General features: G+C 41.4%; 1 protein-coding gene across 1 annotated transcript in view; it reads left to right on the top strand.

The window, feature by feature from the left end:
- The window catches only part of tanc2a (tetratricopeptide repeat, ankyrin repeat and coiled-coil containing 2a), a 299606-nt gene that overhangs the window by 86465 nt on the left and 186382 nt on the right, over nt 1-26759 (top strand). The window contains exon 2 of the mRNA XM_063016038.1: nt 3234-3345. The gene's annotated coding sequence lies outside the window, so the exon portion shown is untranslated. The remainder of the gene's footprint in view (nt 1-3233; nt 3346-26759) is intronic.

Genomic DNA, 26759 nt, shown 5'->3' with positions numbered 1-26759 from the left:
CTTTTGGGCAATGTTCTGCTGGGAAACCTTGGGTCCTGCCATCCATGTGGATGTTACTTTGACACGTACCACCTACCTAAGCATTGTTGCAGACCATGTACACCCTTTCATGGAAATGGTATTCCCTGGTGGCTGTGGCCTCTTTCAGCAGGATAATGCACCCTGCTGCCACAAAGCAAAAATGGTTCAGGAATGGTTTGAGGAGCACAACAACGAGTTTGAGGTGTTGACTTGGCCTCCAAATTCCCCAGATCTCATTCCAATAAAGCATCTGTGTGCTTACATCTGCCAGATACCACAGCACACTTTCAGGGGTCTAGTGGAGTCCATGCCTTGACGGATCAGGGCTGTTTTGGCAGCAAAAGGGGGACCAACACAATATTCGGAAGGTGATTATGATGTTATGCCTTACCGGTTTATATATATATATATATATATACAGTATATATATATATATATATATAGACATACAGTATATATACAGTATATATATATATATATATATATATATATATATATATATACTGTATATATATATATATATATATATATATATATATATATATATATACATATATTAATTACTATTATACTAATATAGTATCATATACATTTCATTTACTTTTTTTGTGTCTTTGACTCCGCCCACTTCACATCGCTAATATTCGCGCTGCCTCCTGTTGCCAGTAGGTTGTTCTGACAGCACTTTTTTTTAAGAAGCCTAGGTTTTGTCAGTTTTTTCTTTTCCTCGCTCCTAGTGTTGTGAATTTTGTCTCTCACTTCTGCTTCATCTTTCTTTTCTTTGAACCCTTGTCAGTTCAGTCACCCCCCCCCCCCCCCCCCAACACACACACACACACACACACACACACACACACACACACACTGTCTGTGTTCTATTTCAGTCTCTTGTTATCTGTGTGTTTTCTAGGTAGAGATATCACAGATTGTGTGCTGACCGGTCACAGCTTCACAGTATTCTGACATGCTAATGTTTTGCCTTATGCTTTGTTTTTTTCCTCGGTGTCTCAGCCTCTATGTCAAAGGCCGTTTAAAGCTTCATTGACAGCCCATGAGCCACGTTTTCATAATTTTCAGAACAATTTTTCAATACTTTATAAAGCAGCACAGAAGCAGCCAATTGTGCCTGTTGGATGCCCGTCCAGGTTGTTAGAATCGTCTGTGATTCGGTCTTGAGAGCTCGAGATCTCAGAAGTGGTGCATCACCTTAGTGACCCCAAATGTCACATCACCCACTGCTGCACTCTCATCACTGGCTTACAGTAGCTGTACTCGCATTACATTTGAATTAATGATGCTTGCATAAAAAGCCATAAATTAACCAGCTGTCACCTTATTAATTCCCTTTATGTACCACACCAAGACACAAACATGGCTTCTCTATTATACATTGTACAGACCCCTACCCTGACCAAGGAGGGCTGTACCTAACACACGTCCCCTCCCACAACCGCTTTTTTTCACCTGTACTAGGCGTTTTCACACAGGATTAATATCGTGTATGGAGAGTCTCACACTGCTCCCCATTATTCCTAGTCTCTGTGTAGGCATCATTGAGCAGCCAGCAGAGGCCATAATTGCAGAGTGATGAGGAATTCCTCCCACTATCCTACCCTGCACACATTACCCAGTTGTGTCAGAATGTACACACCTAGATGGCCGGTAGCCGAGATGAAATTTGAACTCACAAGCTTGAGATCTCAGCACTGGTGGGTTAGCATGTTTTACCCATAAGCGTAACTCCTCTTGACCCACCCCGCCAGACTTAAACATAAGATTTTAACACCAAGGTGGTGGAATGAACTTCCCATGTGTGGGATCTTCTGCCGTCAAACGATAACTGAAGAATCAACTTTTTGCTAAATACCTGAGTAAAAACTAATTCTTTCTGCGTCATTACTGTGCAGTACCTTTACAATTGTGCAGTATTTGTTGTAACCTTTATATGTCTTTATGTATATCTTTATTTTTAATAAAGATATAATAAAAGGCTATCTTGCCTTGTCTTATCTTGTCTTGTCTTATTTTGTCTTATGTTATCTTGTAAATTTCCCCTTCTAGGATAAAAAAAGGCTATCTTGTTTTGTTTTATCTTGTCTTATTTTATCTTTTCTTGTCTTGTCTTATCTTGTCTTACCTTGCAAATGTATCCCTCTGGGATAATAAATGGCTATCTTGTCTTGTCATATCTTTCATAATCTTATCTTGTCTTATCTTGCCTTATTTTATCTTGTCTTATTTTATCTTGTCTTATCTTGTCTTATCTTATCTTGTCTCATCTTATCTTGCAAATTTATCCCTCTGGGATAATAAAAGGCTATCTTGTCTTGTCATATCTTTTATAATCTTATCTTGTCTTATCTTGCCTTGTCTTATCTAATCTTGTCTCATCTTATCTTGCAAATTTATCCCTCTTGGATAATAAATGGCTATCTTGTCTTGTCGTATAGTTCATAATCTTATCTTGTCTTATTTTGCCTTATTTTATCCTGTCTTATCTTATCTTGTCTCATCTTATCTTGTAAATGTATTCCTTTGGGATAATAAAAGGCTATCTTGTTTTATATTGTCTCATCTTTTCTTGTAAATGTATCCCTCTGGGATAATAAAATGCTATCTTGTTTTGTTTTATCTTGTCTTATTTTATCTTGTCTTATCTTGCAAATGTATCCTTCTGGGACAATAAATGGCTATCTTGTTTTGTCTAATTTTCTCTTTTTTGTTTTTTCTTATTTTAACTTGTCTTGTCTTATCTTATTTTATTTTATCTTATTTTATCTGGTCTTATCTTGCAAATGTCTTCCTCTGGGATAATAAAAGGCTATTTTGTCTTGTCTTATCTTATGTTATCATATCATATCTTGTCTTATCTTATTTTTACTTACTGTTATTTAAAAAAAAACTTAAGCTTTCTGTTTTCCTACCTACATTGTGCTTTAACTGGAGTTTTAGCACATTTCTCTTCTTAGTCTGTTTGTACCAGAGTAAGAAAATGATTCCCGATGAAATGAAACGCTATTGTAGGTCGCTCGAAAGGAAGCATTCGGCTAAATGCAGGAAATGTAGATATGGGGATTGTAAACGTGAACCTTCAAAGTGCTTCAGTAGGGATCAGCTAAATATTTGGGGAACAAGAGCTGTTGTTTTGTTGGTGTTGGACTTCAGCACTTTCAGACTTTTCTAATGTCTTGTTTGTGTGTTTGTTCCTACAGGTAACGATTTAGTGTCCATTTATAAGGAGATGGGATTTTGGCTGCTGGCCACAGCTGAAACAGCCCAAGTGCGACTCGGTTCTCCTCTGAGACCCCCAGCGTATCACCCATGGTAGGTTCTCCTCTCATCACATTTTTAAAACCATGAAAGCGTGAGTGCACATTAACGGAACGTTAATAAGTATAACGTTGATTTTACCCATACTGTTCTATACATGTAAATCGTGAAGGACACTGCAGATGTGAGCAGCTGGATTGTTATGGGCTCGACTTGTGAGTGGAAAAGCTAAACAGCAACAGCAGAAGCTGAAGGACTGTAATTACAGCTGGATATTTTGTGGCAGTGGGTGGCTGCATGACTGTTCGTGTTCTTTAATCTGCACGTTCAGGCTAATAAGCGGTGAAAATAGTGTGGAATAAAAATCATCTCAGGGTTTTAATAGTCACATTGTTAAAGCTCCAGTATGGTGCAGTTCTGCATGGTTTATTTCTGATGATGATGGTGAGCTGCTGCTGCTTTATTCCATTCTGTTCATCAACCTGTTTTTCTCTAAGAAATGAAGAAAGAGAAGACGTTTGCAGTATAATGGGTTTGTATCTCCTGTAGTAAACTCGTACATTCATAAATACATTTTGTTCCTGAGCTGAACTGAGAGAAATGATTTATGTTAGATGTGTGCATCATGTAACCTTGCACAACCTTTGAGCACAAATAAACTCATATATATTATTTGTCTGTCTGCCCCTTCCGTCCGTCCGTCCGTCCGTCCGTCCGTCCGTCCGTCTATCTATCTATCTATCTATCTATCTATCTATCTATCTATCTATCTATCTATCTATCTATCTATCTATCTATCTATCTATCTATCTATCTAGCTATCTATCTAGCTATCTATCTATCTATCTATCTATCTATCTATCTATCTATCTAGCTATCTATCTAGCTATCTATCTATCTATCTATCTATCTATCGCTCTTTCTGTCTGTCTGTCCGTCTGTTACTCTGTCTGTCTTTCTATTTCTCTGTCTGTCTCTGCATCTCTGTCTGTCTGTCTGCCTGTCTATTCGTCCGTCTGTCTATCTGTCTGTCAGTCTGTCTGTTCTTTTATCTATCTTCTGTCTGTCTGTTACTCTGTCTGTCTGTCTGTCTGTCTATATATCTATCTATCTCTGTCTCTCTCCGTCTGTTCCTCTATCTGTCTGTCTGTCCGTCTGTCAGTCTTTCCTTCCCTCTATCTATCTGTCTGTCAGTTTGTCCGTTCCTCTATCTATCTGTCTGTCTGTTCGTCCCACTATCTATTTATATCTGTCCGTATGTTCCTCTGTCTGTCTGTCTGTCTGTCTATCTATCTATCTCTGCCTGTCTCTCCGTCTGTTCCTCTGTCTGTCTGTCCGTCCGTCTATCCTTCTGTCTGTCTATTCGTCCCTCTATCTATTTATCTGTCTGTCCGTCTGTTCCTCTGTCTGTCTATTTATCTATCTCTCTGTCTGTCCATCCGTCCCTCTTTCTATCTGTCTGTTCATCCCTCTTATCTATTTATCTGTCTGTCCGTCCATCCCTCTGTCTGTCTGTATGTCTGTATGTCTATATGTCTACATGTCTGTCTGTCAATCCATTCAGTTCTTTTGTCTATCAACCTATGTACTCCTATCTGTCTACTATCTATCTGTCTTTCTGTCTGTCTGTCTTTCTGTCTGTCTGTCCTTTCTTCTGTCTGTTCGTCCATCCATTCATTCATCTATCTGTCTGTCTTTCCGTCTGTTCGTCCATCTGTCTGTCTGTCTATCTGTAATCATTTGTAGCTGCAGCAGTGTGTGTTTGTGATGATCTCTGAATGATTTTTATATTCTGGTTGATTAATAATTATTTAATTTAAATGTGGATATAAATCAAAGCTAATGCCTCATGAACGCCAGCTGACAGCAAAATAAACCCCAGCAGCGCTTCCAAGCAGCCCAACCCAGCGTACTTACACTGTTTAGACTTGCAATTGATCTGAAAAATATAACCTGGGTCGGACCCTGTGCTCTGAACTCAGCCCAGGGTTAGATTATATGTGCATTATGAAAGACTTTTGGCTGAGCTTATGGGTTTATGTTTTGGTTTTTGTTTCCTGCATTGTAGTCTTGCATAAATGTCATAATTATGAACATCTGGAGATGCCTCTGGCGAATGCTTTTAATGAAGCAGTTTTCGTGTTTACGAGTGTCATGAGCTGTTTACTGCAGTGGGAGTATTTTAAAGAAAACAACCTTTGCTAATATTAGAGGAAGATTACCAGTTTTACATTTTTACTGGTAATAATGTAAATCCTGAAGAGGATGTTACATAATTAAATAAATCACAGTACATAGAGTGTATGGCTGATAATCACAATGAATTACAGCCCTGTACATTCTCTTAGTCACAGCTGATTGTACTTTGTACATGTATCTTGGCTTGTTATGGCCATAACTGTTCTGTTGTCTGTGACTGACTGACTGAATAAAACATTGATTCATCTATTCATCCATAGCCAATCATGTTTGTATGTAGACACCCAACCGGTTGATAGCACTGTGGTGGTAGTGTTCTAGCATAATTTACTGCTGCTCCCTTTGAACACCTTATGTTAAAATACAGTATTTTCTTCTTTGTTTAATGTTGGTTTTTATAGCCTTCTAAATCATATTCTATTCTTTTATTCGTTTTTTATTGGTATTAGTAGTTTTTTTTTTATAAATGAATTCTTTTATATGGAAATGATTTGAAACTGCTTTGCTATAGATTAGAAATAAGCAGCTTGGTTTACTAAACATGTGGCTTGTGTCTCATGTGTGACACGTGGTGAACCCCTCATCTGTTCTTCAGACCTCTTCTTCCTATACGTTATTACATGTGTATGGCCATTAAGAGTAGCTTTTTGTCATTGTTGTGGCCCATTAAATCTGGGTTTTTCAACCCCTGGGTCATGACCCTTAATGGGCCATGAGCCAAAAAAAAAGGTCACAGATAATTATAATAATACTTATATGAACTTGTACGTGAACGCCCCCTTGTGGAGGCTTTATGTTACATCTTGTAAATCACAGTAGGACCAGATTGTACAGTGAGAGAGTAAGAAGCATTGTTTGTGTTGCCTGTCTCAAATCAGCAAAATGTGGCTCAAAATTGAATAACCCTGACTTAAATGATCCAGATGTACTGCATTAAAAACTGCATAAAAAACTATCCAAAAATTGGATACAATTTTATAATGTCTGACATTATACAGTGTATCACAAAAGTGAGTACACCCCTCACATTTCTGCAGATATTTAAGTATATCTTTTCATGGGACAACACTGACAAAATGACACTTTGACACAATGAAAAGTAGTCTGTGTGCAGCTTATATAACAGTGTAAATTTATTCTTCCCTCAAAATAACTCAATATACAGCCAATAATGTCCAAACCACCGGCAACAAAAGTGAGTACACCCCTAAGAGACTACACCCCTAAATGTCCAAATTGAACACTGCTTGTCATTTTCCCTCCAAAATGTCATGTGATTTGTTAGTGTTACTAGGTCTCAGGTGTGCATAGGGAGCAGGTGTGTTCAATTTAGTAGTACAGCTCTCACACTCTCTCATACTGGTCACTGAAAGTTCCAACATGGCACCTCATGGCAAAGAACTCTCTGAGGATCTTAAAAGACGAATTGTTGCGCTACATGAAGATGGCCAAGGCTACAAGAAGATTGCCAACACCCTGAAACTGAGCTGCAGCACAGTGGCCAAGATCATCCAGCGTTTTAAAAGAGCAGGGTCCACTCAGAACAGACCTCGCGTTGGTCGTCCAAAGAAGCTGAGTGCACATGCTCAGCGTCACATCCAACTGCTGTCTTTGAAAGATAGGCGCAGGAGTGCTGTCAGCATTGCTGCAGAGATTGAAAAGGTGGGGGGTCAGCCTGTCAGTGCTCAGACCATACGCCGCACACTACATCAAATTGGTCTGCATGGCTGTCACCCCAGAAGGAAGCCTCTTCTGAAGTCTCTACACAAGAAAGCCCGCAAACAGTTTGCTGAAGACATGTCAACAAAGGACATGGATTACTGGAACCATGTCCTATGGTCTGATGAGACCAAGATTAATTTGTTTGGTTCAGATGGTCTCAAGCATGTGTGGCGGCAATCAGGTGAGGAGTACAAAGATAAGTGTGTCATGCCTACAGTCAAGCATGGTGGTGGGAATGCCATGGTCTGGGGCTGCATGAGTGCAGCAGGTGTTGGGGAGTTACATTTCATTGAGGGACACATGAACTCCAATATGTACTGTGAAATACTGAAGCAGAGCATGATCCCCTCCCTCCGGAAACTGGTCGCAGGGCAGTGTTCCAGCATGATAATGACCCCAAACACACCTCTAAGACGACCACTGCTTTATTGAAGAGGCTGAGGGTAAAGGTGATGGACTGGCCAAGCATGTCTCCAGACCTAAACCCAATAGAACATCTTTGGGGCATCCTCAAGCGGAAGGTGGGGGAGCGCAAAGTCTCGAATATCCGCCAGCTCCGTGATGTCGTCATGGAGGAGTGGAAAAGCATTCCAGTGGCAACCTGTGAAGCTCTGGTAAACTCCATGCTCAGGAGAGTTAAGGCAGTTCTGGGAAATAATGGTGGCCACACAAAATATTGACACTTCGGGAACTTTCACTAAGGGGTGTACTCACTTTTGTTGCCGGTGGTTTAGAGATTAATGGCTGTATATTGAGTTATTTTGAGGGAAGAATAAATTTACACTGTTATATAAGCTGCACACAGACTACTTTTCATTGTGTCAAAGTGTCATTTTGTCAGTGTTGTCCCATGAAAAGATATACTTAAATATCTGCAGAAATGTGAGGGGTGTACTCACTTTTGTGATACACTGTATATCATCATATCACTGTGATAATAAAAACACCCTGTCAGGACGGTCAGAAAAAACAGATCTGGCGTTATTTAAAATCTCCTGGAACATGCATAACACTGCCCATAGTCCAACAAGCTTTACTTTGTTTAGAGCAGGGGTCACCAACCTTTTCGAGACCGAGAGCTACTTCAAGGGTACTAAATAATACGAAGGGCTACTTGTTACAAACTTCCTGAATAACATAAAGTTGCACGGTTCACCTTCAATTATATTATTATTATTATTATTATTATTATTATTATAAATATTCATATATATGAAGAGACTGGCTGATCTAATGTTAATGTTAATGATTATTAACAACGATTTACCATGGTAGAAAACACATATAATTCAACATGTAACATAATTTATCTCTATTAATCTAAATCTGTTTTGTATGAGTGAGCATTTTGATCAAAATTATTTTTTGGGGATAAAACCCGCATTTCGCTACCCATCGTAGCTGCGCTTGCTGTCTCAGTGTTATGTGCACGATATATAAAACTCCGCACCCGGACAAGATCAGCGCTCATTATCTATCTATCTATCTATCTATCTATCTATCTATCTATCTATCTATCTATCTATCTATCTATCTATCTATCTATCTATCTATCTATCTATCTATCTATCTATCTATCTATCTATCTATCTATCTATCTATCTATCTATCTATCTATCTATCTATCTATCTATCTATCATCTATAATATTTTTTTTTTTTTTTTTTTTTTTTTTTTTTTTTTTTGTTTGGTTTGGTTTATGCATTTTCTCCCCTTTTTCTCCCTTTTTAGCACGTCCAATTGCCTGATTGCATCATGCTTCCTCTCCACCAATGCTGATCTCTGCTCTGATTGAGGAGAACGAAGCTAACCCACGCCCCCTTTCGACATTTGGGCAGCATGTCGTATGCATCTTATCACCTACACTTTGACGAGTGCAGTTCAGCTCAGCATTGTGTACGGAGAGACACACCCTGAGAGCACTCTTTTCCCATCTCCGTGCAGGCGCCATCAATCAGCCAGCAGAGGTCGTAATTGCACCAGTCATGAGAGAGAGACCCCATCCGGCTTAGTCCCACCCATATCTGAACAACAGGCCAATCGTTGTTCATGTGGCCGCTCAGCCTTAGCCGGCAGGCAGAGCTGAGACTCGATATGATGTATTCGGGATAGTGTTATATTCAGTATTGACATTTTCAAATCTACATCAATGCAAGTGTTATAGATTCAACAAGAACAGCAACACAAACACAATTTTTAGACGGAGCTCTATAGTCACTAGTGCTATTTTAGAACATGCCCTGCGGATGACTCATGTGGTCCCTGTGGGCGACCAGGTGCCCGTGGGCACCGTGTTGGTGACCCCTGGTTTAGAGGCTGATGTGCAAGAATCAAAAATCAAACTCTCACCTCTGTCACCTACAGAATGAGCAGCAAACTAAGGTTTTGGAGCGCATCAAGATTTTCAGTTCTCAAGCTTATTCATATTTTAATTTGATGCCTAACACTCACCTGATTCTGCTTTCGAATGGGAATCCATGAAACGGTATAACCGTAGTGTTTTTTCATTACCATTTTTCCTTTCTTTTAAATGCAGCAGCAGTACTATAGTATAAACAGGAAGGGTGGCAGGCAGCCTCACTTCCTCCTAATGACTATAAAAACAACAGAAGCACAGCCGGGGATTATGGGGGATTATTACCTTTGATCTGCTCCAAAACAGAGTGCTGGTGGGAAGTGAGGAAATTCACAATCGCATTATTCTACCCATTATGGCTCTTTCTCCCCCAACAGCTTTGGTGTAAAGATTCCACTATATTCCACAGAATAAAAAACATTTCCTCTGAGTAATGTTTGGGTGTAGAGGCTGAAAAATACCAGCAGAATTTAAACCCTGAGACGGGCAGTCCACTAAATCGTCTTTTACTAAATCGTATTTGGTGTTTGAGGCACGCTTCAGTCACGGCGGACCAGGCTTCAAAGAGTTTTAGATGAATGGAGAGAGCGTTTCAGGGACAGGATGAAATCGCTCTCTTATTATAAGGAGCATTTGTGTGAGCCATAGTAAACAAGTTCATGTGTGCCATGCTCGAGTGGAACTCAAAAAAGAAGGATTAGTGAATAGAAATGAGCTTTTTATTTAGATTGCTTGAATCAAAGTGACTTACAGTACTGTGACAGTATTCATTCTAAGCAATTGAGGGTTAAGGGCCTTGCTCAAGGGCCCAACAGCAGCAACCTGCCAGTGGTGGGACTTGAACCAGTGACTTTCTTATTACTAATCCATTTATATATACACTGATCAGCCATAACATTAAAACCACCTCCTTGTTTCTACACACTCTGTCTTTTATCAGCTCCACTTACCATATAGAAGCACTTTGTAGTTCTACAATTACTGACTGTAGTACATCTGTTTCTCTGCATGCTTTGTTAGCCCCCTTTCATGCTGTTCTTCAATGGTCAGGACCCCCAAAGGACCACCACAGAGTAGGTATTATTTGGCTAGTGGATCATTCTTAGCACTGCAGTGACACTGACATGGTGGTGGTGTGTTAGTGTGTGTTGTGCTGGTATAAGTGGATCAGACACAGCAGCGCTGCTGGAGTTTTTAAACACCTCACTGTATCTGCTGGCCTGAGAATAGTCCACCAACCTATAAAATATCCAGCCAACAGCGCCGCATGGGCAGCGTCCTGTGACCACTGATGAAGCTCTAGAAGATGACCAACTCAAACAGCAGCAATAGATGAGCGATCGTCTCTGACTTTACATCTACAAGGTGGACCAACTAGGTAGGAGTGTATAATAGAGTGGACAGTGGGTGGACAAGGTATTTAAAAACTCCAGCAGCAACACACACTAACACACCACCACCATGTCAGTGTCACTGCAGTGCTGAGAATGATCCACCACCTAAATAACACCTGCTCTGTAGTGGTACTGTGGGGGTCCTGACCATTGAAGAGCAGGATAAAAGCAGGCTGAAAACGTATGCAGAGAAACAGATGTACTGCAGTCAGTAATTGTAGAACTACAAAGTGCTTTCATATGGTAAGTGGAGCTGATAAAATGGACCATGAGTGATTGACCATGGAACATCACAGAAGAATTTTATTGGCTGAGAAACGTAATCTGGACATTCCAGTCAGACAGAATTTATAAACATACATCCAAATTAACACAGGACTAGCACATTAGATCTCTGTGCCACCCCAGCGCCTACTTTATTTTTAAACAAAACACTACTTAGACAGTGATTACCGCGATAACATCACCACTGTTTTTGTTTACTACACAGTTACAGTGGGGTCAAAAAGTATTTAGTCAGCCACTGATTGTGGAAAATAAGTATTTGGTCAATAACAAACAAAACGATTTCTGGCTCTCACAGACCTGTAACTTCTTCTTTAAGAAGCTCTTCTGTCCTCCACTCGTTACCTGTATTAATGGCACCTGTTTGACCTCGTTATCTGTATAAAAGACACCTGTCCACAGCCTCAAACAGTCAGACTCCAAACTCAACCATGGCCAAGACCAAAGAGCTGTCGAAGGACACCAGGAAGAAAATTGTAGACCTGCACCAGGCTGGGAAGAGTGAATCTACAATAGGCAAGCAGGTTGGTGTGAATAAATCAACTGTGGGAGCAACTGTAAGAAAATGGAAGACATACAAGACCATTGATAATCTCCCTTGGGGTCAAGATCTCATCCCGTGGGGTCAAAATGATCATGAGAATGGTGAGCAAAAATCCCAGAACTACACGGAGGGACCTGATGAATGACCTGCAGAGAGCTTGGACCAAAGTAACAAAGGCTACCATCAGTAACACACTACGCAGAGAGGAACTCAAATCCTGCAGTGCCAGGTGTGTCCCCCTGCTTAAGCCAGTACATGTCCAGGCCCGTCTGAAGTTTGCCAGAGAGCATATGGATGATCCAGAAGAGGATTGGGAGAATATCATGTGGTCAGATGAAACCAAAATGGAACTTTTTGGTAAAAACTCAACTCGTCGTGTTTGGAGGAAGAAGAAGAACCCAAGAACACCATATCTACTGTGAAGCATGGGGGTGGAAACATCATGCTTTGGGGCTGTTTTTCTGCAAAGGGGACAGGACGACTGATCCGTGTTAAGGGAAGAATGAACGGGGCCATGTATCGTGAGATTTTAAGCCAAAACCTCCTTCCATCAGTGAGAGCATTGAAGATGGAACGTGGCTGGGTCTTCCAGCATGACAATGATCCCAAACACACCGCTCGGGCAATGAAGGAGTGGCTCCGTAAAAAGCATTTCAAGGTCCTGGAGTGGCCTAGCCAGTCTCCAGACCTCAACCCCATAGAAAATTTGTGGAGTCCGTGTTGCCCAGCGACAGCCCCAAAACATCACTGCTCTAGAGGAGATCTGCATGGAGGAATGGGCCAAAATACCAGCTACAGTGTGTGCAAACTTGGTGAAGACTTACAGGAAACGTTTGACCTCTGTCATTGCCAACAAAGGTTATGTTACAAAGTATTGAGTAGAACTTTTGTTATTGACCAAATACTTATTTTCCACCATAATTTACAAATAAATTCTTTAAAAATCCTACAATGTGATTTCCTGGATTTTTTTTCTCATTTTGTCTCTCATAGTTGAAGTGTACCTATGATGAAAATTACAGACCTCTCTCATCTTTCTAAGTAGGAGAACCTGCACAATCAGTGGCTGACTGAATACTTTTTGACCCCACTGTAGCTACACAGTTAGCCTCAGGCCATTCAAATCAATGAGAATGTATTTACATTAAAAAAAAAGAACTCCATTGGTGGCTTCGCATTCACCTGCCGTATTTTTTTATGCTACACTGAATGCTGGGATTGCCTTCACCACTGTGGAGGCATTGGATGCTTCCTTTGTTATTCAGTCAGATTATCACTCAAAATTAAGGCAACTCAGTAAGCAGCATTTTAAGGGATCTATGAATTTAGACATGCCCTCTTCTCGAGATGTAAAGAGATCAGTAGGTTTTCAGACACACCCACAGTGTGTAATTTGAAGTAAACATATGCACTGGAATAGAAATGCGCCGCCCGTAAACACAGTGCTGTTTATGAAGGAGCAGACTTTGTTTGGGTGCTAGTTTCAGACTCAGCGGAGCGTGGAGTGGGCGCTCTCTCTGCAGGAACTTCCACCACGCTGCGTTAGGACTTCTGCTCGGCCTGTACTCCTTATCGCTCGCCATCTTGCAGCGTGTCCTTGTTGGCACAGCTCCACGTTTAATAAGAGCTGTTAGATGAAAGAGGTTGATGCTCGTACCCGGTGGAATTGACATGATTAGTTAGACCTTGGTTAGCTCCCGTGCTCGCTGACCTCTCTGTAGGACGTTTTGCTGCACTGCAGCTCTGTAACTCATGCGTGATGGTAATGAGGTGCAGGGTGCGGGTTTATGACCGGCCTAATTTAAGGTAATAAAGGCAGAAAGGAAAGTTCGTGTGGATTATATAGAGGTGTATTTTTCTGTATACCTCTGATCCTGTAGCTGTGTGCTGTTGTGTGGTCCAAGGGCATCACAAGAACTTTTTATTTGGATGTGACACAGGTTTCCTGAGCACCAGTCTAAAATAGGCTGTCATGCTTTACCATCTGGAAATCGGATGGCCGAGACCCTGCTATGGATTGGCGTTCTATCCAGCCCATGTTACTGCATTGTGCCCAGTGATTCTGGTGAAATCAGACCATGAGTCTCAGGAACTATTGGCTTGTTTATTATAATGTTAAGGCCTTTGTACAGCAGTAGGTACATTTTCTGTATAGTACATGTACTTGTGTATAGATAGCAAACATAGGCCCAGATAATGTTATAGCTAAATAATTAATAAATTAATTATCGTAAGATTATTTTATAATATTAGATTATTTAGTAAATTAGGGTGTGTTTTTAAGGGTGGCACAGTGGCTCGGTGGGTAGCACTTTCACCTCACAGCAAGTAGGTCCTGTGAGGAGTCTAAAGTCCCCAAGTGCTTTTCCATTTAAATATATAACTAGATCTTGGCCGCTCAGGTGGCGCAGCGGTAAAAACACACGCTGCAACCAGAGCTGGGATCTCCAATACATCGTATCGATTCTCAGCTCTGCCTTGCCGGCTGAGGCTGAGCGGCCACATGAACAACGATTGGCCTGTTGTTTCAGATGGGCGGGCCTAAGCCGGATAGAGGTCTCTGTCAGACTGGTGCAATTACGACCTCTGCTGGCTGATTAGAGGCGCCTACACAGAGATGAGGAAAGAGTGCTCTTAGGGTGTGTCTCTCCGTACACAACGCTAGGTGGCACAACACTCGTCAGTGTGTGGGTGATAAGATGCATACGGCTTGCTGTCCACGTGTCGGAGGGGGCGTGGGTTAGCTTTGATCTCCTCGGTCAGAGCAGGGATCGGCATTGGTGGAGAGGAAGCATGACGCAATCGGGCAATTGGACATGCTAAAGGGGGAGAATATATTTATAACTAGATGAAATAAATATTTTTTTGCAATGCAACATTGGTATGATGGTTTGGCGTGGACGATAAGGGTACTAATACTGATCGCTACACTTTTCGCCACATGATTTTGAGTTGCCGACAGGTCCAGGTATTTAACATGAGTGTTTGTCAAGCCGCTTGGATTGATATGTTAAAAAACGATCACGAGGGGCGCCCAGGTGTCACAGCGGGACATTCCGCTAGCACACCGGCACCGAGATTCTGAACACCCCTCGGTTCAAAACTCGACGTTGCCACCGGTCGGCTGGGCGTCACCTAGCGGGCATAATTGGCAGTGCCTGCAGCAGAAACACTTCTGCTAGGGCAGGATGACCGGACTATGTGGGTGGGGTCTTCAAACGCTGTGTAAGGACTCTGATTAGCAGATAGAGAGGCGTCTGTGCATGGGTGAAAAAGGGATGCATAAATAAAATAGAAAAAAATAAAATAAATAATGATCACAAACCCCGAACCCTGAGCAAATGGCAGTTTGCCTCCGAGTTGCCACATCTGTCAGTGAGTGAAAATCAGGGCAAAAATCGTGTAGTGTAAATTAAGCATTAAAGACACTGGTTAATATTTTATTATTACTTATTATTAATAGGCTGGCCTGTTAATTTTATATCCGTCTTGCCAGTCCTCTCTTCCATCTGTACAGCGCACAAATGAAAACATGGCAGATAAAATAATGCACTCGCCTGCTGCAGACAGACAGTTCTCCCACACGCACCTTTAATTACTGACTGATGTAGAAAATGTAGTAAGAACCATAATCCTGATTTCACAAACACTCACAGCTGAATTTGGTTACCATGTAACAGTTGCTATGGTCACCCTGGGGTGTGTGTTCCTATACAGCCGTGTCAGAGCGTGACCGGCTTGTTAACCTCCATCGTTCTTCAAACGAGCTTTTTGGTTAATGAGGACGAGCTGATCTAAAGCGACTCGTGTCATTAAAATGTTGAAACATTTAATTATTCAGTGGACATTTTTATCCGAAGCAGCTCAGAAGTGAAGAAGAATCCAATCCGAGCACAGAGATGAAGAGTACGGGGTTAATGGTGCCACCCTGGAACGTGTACAGGCTGTTCCTCTTGAATATGTAAATGTATGCAAATGTAACTAATAATGGCAAAGACTGATTTTACAGTTATTAGATCTGTCCAAAAACCTAGTGAGCTGCCTTGCTGCCTACTGCCTACCTGATCAGCTGCCTCAGTAGAGTGGATTCTAATAAGACATCAAACTTATAGGGCAGATTATTTAGACACACTACTTATACAGCGAGTTTTTGCTTACTAAGTTAACACAGTCAGCATCAGTCCATTCAAACCACTGGGCTGTGACTGCACAACCCACTAGCATGCCAGCTAACGTCTTCCTTTCGTGTACTGAAAACGGTTAAACTGTCACTGACGAGCTCGGATTTGCAAATAAATGACACTTGTGCACCTTTATACAAATTAAAATTCAATGAAAATGTATTTACTTTTAAAAAAGCTCTGCATTTGTCCGCTATATGTGAGAAAAGTTGTGCCACACTGAATGCTGGGATTGCCTTCATTGCCAAGGAAGCATCAGATTTTCCATCGTTATTCAGTCAGATTATCACCTAGAATTAAGACATCTTAGTAGGCAGCATTTTAATGTATGTAAGAATGCAGACATTCCTTCTTCTCGGGAGAGTGTAGGATGATGTGAAATGTGTCTATGTAGAGAGATCACTAAGTTTTCAGACAGACCTATTATAATTGTGCAGTAAAGCAATGGATAGGGATTGTCAACAGTTTGCACCACAAAGCATCAAAGCAAGAAGGTCCTGGGTTTGCATGTTCTCCCTGTGTCTGTGTGGGTTTCCTCCAGGAGCTCCGGTTTCCTCCCACTGTCCAAACGTTCAAGTGAGGTGAATTGGAGATACAAAATTGTCCATGACTGTGTTTGATATTAAACTTAAACTGATGAATCTTGTGTAACCAGTGGCAGGTCTGGTTTTGTTGGGACACATTGGCCACCAGGCAGGAATACTCTGTACAGGGCGCTAATCCATCACAGGGGTCCACCCCTCCCCTTTACCCCCCCAAAAATTTATAATCTGCTTTATTTTACTATTCTTCTCTGCTCTTAATGGAGCTGCAAAAATCTGGCCTTGTTCCTTCACATGAGCTCACAGATGCCTGGGATTGCCAAGCATCACATCATTTATTGAAAAAAAAAGTAAAGCGCACAGCCAATCAGCTCAAAATAACCCCATTACCCAGAAATAGAGAAATAGGTTGAATTGTCTCCTACTGACTGTACTGCTGTCTATTTGTTGGATGTTTTCTCTTACTAATATTTTCCTACAATTAGCTAATTTCTCCCAATTTAGTGTAGTCAGTTTGTCTTCCGCTGCTGGGGATCCCTGATTGCATTCGAGGAGGGTATTATTCCTGCTCACGCCTCCTCCGATCCCTGCGCAGTCTTTTGCATTCGGCACAGGCGCCTCCATCTGCTAATCAGGATCCTTGCACAGTGATTGAAGACCCCATCCACATCGTCTGGTCATCCCGCTCTAGCAGACACGGTAGCCAGTCAGTGTCTGCTGCAGGCACTGCCAGTTATGTTCGCTAGATGGCTCCCAGCCGACTGGTGGCAACGCCGAGTTTCGAACCAAGGAGTGCTAGCGAAATATCCCGCTGCGGCACCTAGGAGCTGTACGTGGTTTTAAAATAGGACTCCCAACTTCATGGTCAAGAAGGCATGTTTACTACGTTAGTAGGTCTCTTAAAATGCTGCCTACTGACATGCCTTATTTCTGAGTGATAATCTGACTGAATAACGAGGGAGCATCCGATGCTTCCTTAGCGGTGAAGGCAATCCCAGAATTCAGTGCGGCACAACTTTTCAAATGTAAATAAATTTGAATTGATTTTTAATTTGTTTATTTGCAAATTCGGGCTTGTCAGTGACAGTTTAACTGGCTTATAATCTTGCTTAGTAAGTGAAAACTGCGTCTAAGTAGTGCGTCTAAATAATCTGCCTTGTGAGTTCGATGTCTTATTAGAATCCTCTCTACTGAGGCAGCTGCACAGGTAGGCATTAGGCAGCAAGGCAGCTCACTGGGTTTTCAGACAGATGAAACAGAGTTTCGTTAGGACTGTTAATCAGATGGAGATTTTTAAATGCCAGAGAGGGTGCCTCCGTGGGTAGCACGGTCGCCTCACAGCTAGAAGGTCCTGGGATTGATTCCCATATGGAGCAATCCGGGTCCTTTCTGTGTAAAGTTATGCCATGCAGACAGAGATTACATTTTCACCATTCAGGTGAAGGGTCTTGCTCAGGAACCTAACATTGGCAACCTGGCACATATGGGGCTTGATCCAGCCAACCGCTGAGTTACTACATCTCTTGAACAGACACTGTTGTTTTGCACAGGGTGTTGAATAATTGGTTAATTGTGCAACTGTTGCTCTTGCTGCTTTCAAGGCATCCTGCAATTCTTTTAGAAATCATTGCTATCATAAGTCTGGAAGCAGATTGTTAAACCTTGTGTGTGTCACCTGTCTGAGGACAAATACTTCAATAAACTTTCCATATGCTAATTATGAATTAATGGGATTTCACCTGTTTCCCAACAACCGTCACCATATATGCTGCTTGTTGTGTAAAAATCTTAATGATACCAATATGTTTTCGTTACACGAAGGGAGATGTTAGCTGGCATGCTAGCGGGTTGTGCCACCTCAGCCCACTGATTTGAACGGCCTGAGGCTAACTGTGTTAGCTAAGTAAGTGAAAACTGCGTCTAAGTAATGCGTCTAAATAATCTGCCTTATGAGTTCGATGTCTTATTAGAATCCTCTCTACTGAGGCAGCTGCACAGGTAGGCATTAGGCAGCAAAGCAGCTCACTGGGTTTTCAGACAGATGAAAGTTTCGTTAGGACTGTTAATCAGATCGAGATTTAAACTCAGTGCAGTAAGAATCAGGTGCTCTGCTAGTGATAGGAAAAATGAAACCAGGCCATGTTTTAGATAAAAAAGGTCAAGGGTTAATTGTCAGTGTGAGGCGCTTGAGGCCCAGTTTGTAGCGCAGCTGCTGTTTTAAACACCTAATTTGATGAGGATGAAAGCAGTTTGATTTACCTCAGTGTGCTTCCTATTTATGCTTTCTTTCATGTTTTTAATGGGAACAGATTAACAGGATGTCCTGTCTGGATTTGGGTCTCCTGGCTGCTCGTTTATCCCAACTTGTGGAACGTGGAGATGTTTGATGTGTTTTAAGCAGCCAGTTCTTTTGATGCTATAATAAAATAAAAGTAGCTTTACAGGTAAATTAGAGAAGGAAAGGGTTAAAGGTCAGAGTAGCACCATTTATTTTGACTCCTTTTGACTTGACCTCCTTAAGGCATGGTCTTGAATTAGATGTGACCTCTTTTAGACTTGATCTTTACTCTTATATGGACTTTGACTTGAATAAGACAGTCATGTCACCCCCTCAGTCATGCCCCTGGGGTGGCACGGTGGCTAAGTGGGTAGCACTGTCGCCTCACAGCAAGAAGGTCCTGGGTTTGATCCCCAGGTGGGGCGGTCCTGGTCCTTTTTGTGTGGAGTTAGCATGTTCTCCCCGTGTCCGTGTGGGTTTCCTCCGGGTGCTCCGGTCTCCTCCCACAGTCCAAAGACATGGAAGTGAGGTGAATTGGAGACACTAAATTGTCCATGACTGTGTTCGATATAACCTTGTGTAATGAGTAACTACTATTCCTGTCATGAATGTAACCAAAGTGTAAAACATCACGTTAGAATCCTAATAAACAAACAAACACTGGCTACTGACCTCCTGTGGATTCCCACGTTCAGTTTAAAACAATTATGTTTGCCTACAAAGCCAAAAATGGACCATCCCCAAGCTCATTTAGAGAACTCATCAAACCTTGTTCTGTAACCCCGCACCCTTTCATGGTTTCATGGTTTGGCTCGTCTTGATCCTCCACCAGAACTCAAGGAAGACAGGCATCAAGGTGAGAGAGTTGAGTCTCTTGCTGTCTTCAAAAGACGATTAAATGTCTTCAGCAGCTCTTTACGAAGTCTTGCACTTACTAGTCTTTTGTTCTAACATGGTTTCAGCAGACTGTTGTATATTTGTACTAGAGTAAGGAAATGTTTACTGAGGATGCTCTACTGTAAGTCGCTCTGGATAAGCGTGTCTACTAAATGCTTTAATTGTAAGATTTTCTTTAGACTCTGTCTTGATCATTTTTATCAGTTGACCTAGACTTAACTCGTTCAGAAGTTTGCCTGGCCACTTAGAACCTAATTTTGACTTATTATATGCAGCCCGTAAAACAGTTCACTTGTACCTTTACATTGCGGCCCTGATCATACAGTGTATCAAACAGCTTGTATGTTTTAATCATTGGTAGGCGTTTCCATCATGTATTGATAAAGTTTGATTATGTTTAGAAAGTGTATTATTTTAAAAAAGTAGATTGGCAGCCGCTCGGGTGGCGCAGCCGTAAAAAGACACACTGCAACCAGGGCTGGATTCTGAGTACCTCGTATCGAATCCAGCTCTGCCTCCCCGGTTTGAGGCCGAGTGGCTGTATGAGCAACGATTGGCCGGTTGCTCAGTTGGGGGGTGGGACAAAGAACCGGATGTGGGTCTCTCTCTGTCAGAATGCGATTACGACCTCTGCCGGCTGATTAGAGGCGCCTGCACAGAGATGAGGAAGAGTGCCCTTAGGGTGTGTCTCTCCGCATGCAACGCTAGGTGGCGCCAAACTCGTCAATGTGTGGGTGGCAAAAATGCATCCAACTGCTGCCCATGTTTCAGAGGGGATATGGGTTAGCTTCGATCTCCTCTGTCAGGGCAGGGTTCAGCATAGACATAGAGGAAGCACGATGCAAATTGAACAATTGGATGCGCTAAAGGGGGAGAAAAAGGGGGGAAAAAAGTAGATTGGCCAATCTTTGGCAATTGTGCTTAAAATAACCTAAAGGTTGCCAGATTTCTGATGGTTTTGCCTTCACAATCCAGACTTTGCTAATGCTGTTTACAGAAGATTAAAACTTACACATTTTTAGAAAGACAAAGATGTATTTGATTTTCATCTAGTTGCCACTGCTTATTTACATTTACATTTACATTTTCGGCATTTAGCAGACGCCTTTATCCAGAGCGACTTACATTACAGTTACAGTTTACAGTCTGAGCAATTGAGGGTTAAGGGCCTTGCTCAAGAGCCCAACAGCAGCAACCAGGCAGTGGTGGGGCTTGAACCAGCGACCTTCTGATTACTAGACCAGTACCTTAACCACTAGGCTATGGCCTGCCCACATTTCAATATGTAAAACAATTTTTTAAAGCTTCATCATATGGAGTACCACTGTGCCGCTAAACACCCTTGGAGGAGGGTTCTAACTACCATATTTAAGAGGATTTTAAATACCAGTGAGGGTGGCATGGTGGGCATCATGGGAAATACAATACTGCCTGAGATGGTGTTTGACATTGAACTTGAACTGATTAATCATGTGTAATCTGTAACTACTGTTTTGTCTTGCTCTCAGATAGATTCTTATCTCAGATTTGACTCGACCTTGACTCTGTCTTACTCTCATTTGCACTCTTACTAGACTTACATAAAACATTAATAAAAAGGCCCATTTCTTGTCCTTAGGGTGTCCTGTGTATTCGTGTGTGTGTTTATTTCAATAACAGAGTCCTCAGGGATAACGTGTCTAGCTGTTTGTGATTGACAGCTGCAGGGACCGAGAGGACTCGTGAAAGTGATGGTGACAAACACACAAACACACATTAAGAGCACCAGTTTGTCACTCTGACACACATGTACATCACTAAAAATCTGCTCATTACTTACAAATCTTTCAGTGTTACCATTTAAACACAAACCCCAAACAATGAATGAAACAAGAGAAAAACAGAACACATTTAAATACATTCAGTGGGGAAATAATTAAACCCATAACAACACACTTGTTGGAGAACAGTGTTTGTATCACAGGCGTAAATCTGCTCATGAGTTTATTTAAATAATTTCTTGCACGTAACACAGCTTTCTTGTAAACTAGGGTCAGAGGGCAGGGTAGGCCATTATATGGCGTCCCTGGAGCTAAGATTTGAACCCAGAACTTTGTGTTTTGTCTTGTTTGAAACACAAATTTAACCATCCATCAATCCCCCATTCAACCATCCATCCATCCATCCATTTATTCAGTTATCCATCCATTCATCCATCCATCCACCTATTCATCCATCCATCCATCCATCCACCTATCCATCCATTTATCCAGTTATCCATCCATTCATCCATCCATCCATCCATTTATCCACCTATCCATCCATCCATCCATCCATCCACCTATCCATCCATTCATTCATCCATCCATCCATTCATCCATCCATCCATCCATCCATCCACCTATCCATCCATCCATTCATCCAGTTATCCATCCATCCATCCATCCTTCCGTCCAGCCATCTATCAATCCATCTATCCATCCATCCATCCATCCATCCATCCACCTATCCATCCATCCATTCATCCAGTTATCCATCCACCTATCCATCCATCCATTCATCCAGTTATCCATCCATCCATTCATCCAGTTATCCATCCATCCATCCTTCCGTCCAGCCATCTATCAATCCATCTATCCATCCATCCATCCATCTCACCTATCTATCCATCCATCAATCCATCTATCCATCCATCCACCTATCCATCCATCCATCTATCAATCCATCTATCCATCCATCCATCTATCAATCCATCTATCCATCCATCTGTCCATCCATCCATCTATCAATCCATCTATCCATCCATCCATCTATCAATCCATCTATCCATCCATCCATCTATCAATCCATCTATCCATCCATCTGTCCATCCATCCATCTATCAATCCATCTGTCCATCCATCCATCTATCAATCCATCTATCCATCCATCCATCTATCAATCCATCTATCCATCCATCTGTCCATCCATCCATCCATCTATCCATCCATCCATCCATCCATTCATCCACCTATCCATCCAGCCATCTATCTATCAATCCATCTATCCATCCAGCCATCTATCCATCCATCCATTTATCCAACCATCCATCCATTCATCCACCTACCCATCCATCCATTTATCCAGTTATCCATCCATCCATCTATCCACCCATCCATCCATTCATCCAGTTATCCATCCATCTATCCATCCAACCATCCATCCATCCATCCATCCATTTTTCCAATTCCCATCACCTTATTTAAGAGATTTTTAAATGCCAGAGAGGGCGGCACGGTGGCTCAATGGGTAGCACTGTCACCTCACAGCAACAAGGTCCTGCGATTGATTCCCAGATTGAGCAGCCAGAGTCCTTTCTGTGTGGAGTTATGCCATGGAGACAAAGATTAAATTAGCTTTTGGGGTTAAGAGTCTAGCTCAGGACCCCAACAGTGGCAACCTGACATACACATGTGGGGCCAACTTCCAATTACTAGTCCAGTACTTTATCCGCTGTGTTACTACATCCCTTAATTAGACAGTGTTGTTGGATGATTGTGTAACAGTTGTTCCTGCTGCTTTCAAGTCATCCTGTAATTCTTTTAGAAATCATTCTTATCATGAAGAAGTCTTGAAGGTAAATCTTGTGTGTCACCTGTCTGAGGACAAATACTTTAATGAACTTGCCATATGCTACTTATTAGGGATATAACGATACACTCTACCCATGATGTGATACGATTCACGATACTGGGTTCACGATACGATTTTTTCTCACAAAATGAGATAGAAGACAAATTATGACAAAGTTTCCTTTTATTATTTCTCTTTAAAATAAAACAAAATTAAATACTGTATTTGTGCTTATCTTTTATTTATGTAAATAATGAATGCCCTTTTATTTCTGAGGTAGGTACAAACTATGCCACATAATGCTTACTGTGTAAAAAAACTGAAATGAAATTTTAAAATAAATCCCACATTAAATAAATAAATTAATAATACAAATAAAGTAAGTATCCTCACATAAATACATTTGGCTGGAAAATCCCCCTACCTGGCAACTTTGTAAAGTGCCGTCAACCAGTCGAGGTGAATAGCGCCAGTGCCCTCTGCTGTTTAAAGTGAATATCCATTCATCTTAAATGAATATCAGATTCGAATCGTGGCACATGTGGACCGATTTTTAACTGTCTTGTGGTGCATCGTTACATCCCTAGTACTTATGAAATGCTCCCCAAAACCTTAGAAAGCTAATTTATAGGGATGTCCCGATCACGTTTTTTTGTTCCCGATCCCGATCTTTAATTTTGATCCCGATCCGATACCGATTCTCAAACCGATACTTGTATTTTCTAGATATTGTCTAGATAAGAACTAGATAATACTGTTCACACAGTGCACACTTCAAGTACATTACAATTATTCAAATTAATCCAGTGTATATGTTTAACAACTGAATAGCTCTGCAGTGCTGTAGGAAAAAAATTGCCTGAATCCAAGCTATTGCTTAATGTTCTTTTACAAAATAAAAGTAAACAAACCTAGTGCAGCATTGTAGTAAAAATGAAGTGAGATAATTACAGTTTCACTTTGAACTTTATATTCAAAGAACATAATTCTGTTTAATGCAGTGATACACTAAAAATGAACAAAAATCTCCACTCACAAGTGGTGTAGCAGCTTAACTTGAATATAAAAAACAAATAAGTTACTTAACAGCATTACAGTAAAACCTGAATACCAAAATAAAATGAAAAGTCACTCTTGTTATGAAGGAAAGCCAGTTCTTAAAGTGCTTGTATTGTGACAATGGTTTGATGGACGGGTCTACGCAAAGTGAGTGTGTTTTGACCCTTTGGGGCTTCCATAGTGCATGGGATAGCGTGCTCGGCTCTGGCTGTCCGCTATTCGGAACAGAATAAGTCAATAAAGTGTTTTGCTCCCGACAATTTGTGAATATACCATGTATTTTATTTCTTTATTAAGCGAGTGCATCACTACGACGCTCGGTTACATAACTAAGCCAATCAGAGAGCTTGATACTGAGATGTCGTTCAGTCTTGTAACTCGTAAAAGCTGTATGTTCTGGTCCTGAAGTTTTCATACTCTGATTAAAAGTTATTGTTTTGTAAACCGGAGTGATCCTCGACTCACACACCATATAAACAGTAAAATTCTACAGTAATGAACGCAGCTCTGCTTCTACTGCCTCGTGAAACGCTCGCATTACAGACATTACACTGCTGTTGGACACGTTTCACTTTCCAATTTAAAGTATTTCCACACAGCGGACATGCTGACGTAAAACAAAAGATCGGGTTATGATCGGCATTAGTAAAGCCGATTTCCGATCAGTTAAAAATGCCTTGATCGGCCCTGATCCCGATCTGTGAGATCAAATCGGGACATCCCTACTAATTTACCTTTACATTTACATTTTTGGCATTTAGCAGATGCCTTTATCCAAAGCGACTTACATTACAGTTACAGTATACTGTCTGAGCAATTGAGGGTTAAGGGCCTTGCTCAATGGCCCACAGCAGTAACCTGGCAGTGGTGGGGTTTGAACCAGCAACCTTCTGATTAGTAGTCCAGTACCTTAACCAGTACCTTAACCACTAGGCTACGCTGCTTGCTGCTTGTTGTGTAAAAATCCTAACCAATGGCAACATAACATATAAATTGTACCAATAAGTCAAACCAAAATAAAATGTACACTAGCTGTAAAGTGCAAATATTGAAACAATTGAAATGATTTCATGCTTGTATCAACACATGCTTCTTTTACACTGCAGCTTTTAGACCTGCAGCATTTTAACCACCAATCATAATAAGATCTGTCTTCTTTTTTCTGGTCCACTTCATCTCTCATCTTGTGGCTTGTCGTGTCCCTCCAGGGGACTGGTGGGGGGCAGGATGATAATCTAGGTCAGGCTAGAGAAAAATGATGCGTTGATTTTTATGGCTGACCATTTACTGTCATCGCTTTCACTGCTCCGCTTTGTTAAGCTGATTTTAGACTGGCATTTATACCCACTGCCTACAGGGCCTGAGCACTCATAGACCCCAGTCCAAGGATGGCAAGTGGGTGTCTCTTTGTGTAGAATTTATCCTCAGGCTTGCTTTTGCTGTGGTTCATCTTTGCTATTGTTGCTAAGAGAAAGAGGACACTCAGTAAACTGCGAGGCTAGAAATGGACAGTCGATGGTTGTCCAGTTAAATGAAGGAAAACAGCACATCAGCGTTTTGCTGATGTACAGAGGAGAAATACTTTTTGAGTCGCCGTGTTCTCTGTCGTGATTGTGACTGAAAAAAACAAGCTATTTTCTTGCTCTCTTGTTGATGAAATAGTCATGTGGGTTTTTTTCTGTCTGTTTTGTTCTGTGCTGTTTTTCTTCTCTCTAGGTGTTCGCTTGCTTCAGGGATGTAATGTCTCAAAGATTCATCTCTGCAGACACCCCCCCCCCCCCCCCCCCCCGCCCCTTTCCATTTTATTTTTATTGATGTGATGCAATAAGAGACACTAAGCCATGGAAATTAGCTTTATGTCCTTGTAGATTATTTCTTAAACATATTATAATTAGGATTTATAAATGAATCATCTTTATACAGTGCTGTGAAACAGTGTTTACTATTCTTGCATATTTGTCCATCCATCCATCCATCCAGTTATCCATCCATCCATCCAGTTATCCATCCATCCATCCAGTTATCCATCCAGTTATCCATCCATCCATCCATCCATCCAGTTATCCATCCAGTTATCCATCCATCCATCCAGTTATCCATCCAGTTATCCATCCATCCATCCAGTTATCCATCCATCCATCCAGTTATCCATCCAGTTATCCATCCATCCATCCAGTTATCCATCCAGTTATCCATCCATCCATCCAGTTATCCATCCATCCATCCAGTTATCCATCCAGTTATCCATCCATCCATCCAGTTATCCATCCATCCATCCAGTTATCCATCCAGTTATCCATCCATCCATCCAGTTATCCATCCATCCATCCAGTTATCCATCCATCCATCCATCCAGTTATCCATCCATCCATCCAGTTATCCATCCATCCATCCAGTTATCCATCCATCCATCCAGTTAT

The sequence above is a fragment of the Trichomycterus rosablanca genome, chromosome 2, assembly GCF_030014385.1.
Source record: "Trichomycterus rosablanca isolate fTriRos1 chromosome 2, fTriRos1.hap1, whole genome shotgun sequence".
NCBI lineage: Eukaryota > Metazoa > Chordata > Actinopteri > Siluriformes > Trichomycteridae > Trichomycterus > Trichomycterus rosablanca.
The sequence above is the reverse complement of the archived record's forward strand: the minus strand, read 5'-3'. Positions and strand labels throughout refer to the sequence as shown.